The sequence below is a fragment of the Hyaena hyaena genome, unplaced genomic scaffold, assembly GCF_003009895.1.
Source record: "Hyaena hyaena isolate Hyena2069 unplaced genomic scaffold, ASM300989v1 scaffold_1386, whole genome shotgun sequence".
Taxonomy (NCBI): Eukaryota; Metazoa; Chordata; class Mammalia; order Carnivora; family Hyaenidae; genus Hyaena; species Hyaena hyaena.
The window spans coordinates 375840-377803 of record NW_024082019.1 but is presented as its reverse complement, the minus strand read 5'-3'; positions in this window follow the sequence as shown (position 1 = coordinate 377803).

The window sequence follows — 1964 nt, the reverse complement described above, 5'->3', positions numbered from 1 at the left end:
TTTTCAGTAAACATCCATCAAATTCTACATGTTTGAAGAGTATTCAACTATTTTGAAAACTGACATATTGTTCAATGATAATGTGTTTACCCTAATAGCATATAAAGTATAATATTTTTTATATGCACAGATGGATGTACATATATGTGCATACATATATGTAGGAATAATGCAATAGCATTAAATGAATAAATATATTATAGACTTTTTCTTCTTCATGATTACATATATATCCTAATATTTCTACAGTAAATGTGCTTATTTGTAAATAAATGAAAGAAATAATCAGGACACTAAAGAAAGAGGGCAGGTTCTGTGTGTATGTGATTGCTGGTAAATGTAAGAATAATACTTTAAGTATATCTATACACTGTCTAAAACTAGAATTAATAAATGAATTAATCAATATAGGTATTTGTTTTTTCAGTCATTTATCTGTTTATATATAAATATGTGAATATATGTTTGTGTATATATGCCTATGTATATCTGTGTGGTGCATGTGTCTATATGTGCATAAAACATACTTGCTTTAAGGAGTGACAATATCTTTATTCTCAGTTAAGGATGACTGAGCCAAATATAAAAGCCTGGGTTAAAAAAACAAATAGACAAACAAAAAACATTGTAAATTTTGAAGAAATTTGTTTCACAGGATGGTTACTGACCACCAGTTGTTCCTTTGTATAACTCACACACTGCCCACCCTCACAAAAGGAATTTTCCTCTCCATATTTATGCCTTTGTGACTGGTATGATAGACATGACGTATGGATGCAACTTGTGAATGTAAGCAGAAAGAGTTAGCGGTCCTTTGAAAATGAAAGACGAGACCGCGTTTTCTTGACATAAGAAAAATAATTTTTGGTCCTCTGCCATATTGTGATCTATGCCTGATTGGCACTACTTGCCCAAAGCACACTTCTTGCAAAACTTCCTGGTATATGTTGAAATTACAGATGAATAGACCTCAGTAATTAATGATTGTAATGGAATAAAATAATATAAGAAAAAACAGGCACTATCAGGACAGGAGATCATCTAATTATATCAGGGACAATAAATCAAGGATAAAACTCCCAGTACTGGTAAAGACTCACCTGATGAACATTCTTGAGTTATCTTTGCAGAATTTAAACTCCTTTGGGCACTCAAATACCAGACCAAATGGAGCCAGAGATTTGATGATGTTGACCCTTACTGACCCTCATGACTTCAATCAACTAAGACCTGGACTCCATCACCTTAAGAAGACTTTTGTTCCCATTCCATGTTGAAACCCCCATTGCACAAACTCCTTCATGAATGTGTATACACCTTTAGATTAAAAATTCCTTAGTTTTGGGGTGCCTGGGCAGCTCAGTTGGTTAAACCTACAACTTCGGTCGGGTCATGATCTCACAGTTTGTGGGTTTGAGCCCCACATGGGATCTGTGCTGACAGCTGAGCACCTACAGCCTGCTTAGGATTCTGTGTCTCCCTCTCTCTCTGCCCCTCTCCGCATCTCAGAAATAAACATTTAAGGAAGTTTTTTTAAAAAAATAATTTCTTAGTTTTGTTTTTGGGGAGATGCTGCTTTGGGAAATAGCCCAGGTGATCTTCACTTGTTGGAAGTGAACCCTTCTTTTTTCCATTCTTTGGCTTGACACTCACCAAGAGGCAAACCCAGTTTCAGGTAACATTAGTACACTCATAACTGGTTATACATAAACCAACATTTGTTTCTAATGTTGGTTAACCTGTCTCCAATTTCCAAGAGTTCTTTCTTAGGATCACTTCATTAAAATACTTTAATTCCTCTTTCAATTATAATATCACAATGAGACTATTATTTTTAAAAGACTTATTTTATCTTCTTCATCACTTTTGTTTTGACCAATTTTACTTTTTAAAACATTATTGGCTTTGTTTGGTTTTGGGTTTTTATAGATGCTTATCTTTAACCTCAGAGGCTGTTTTCATAT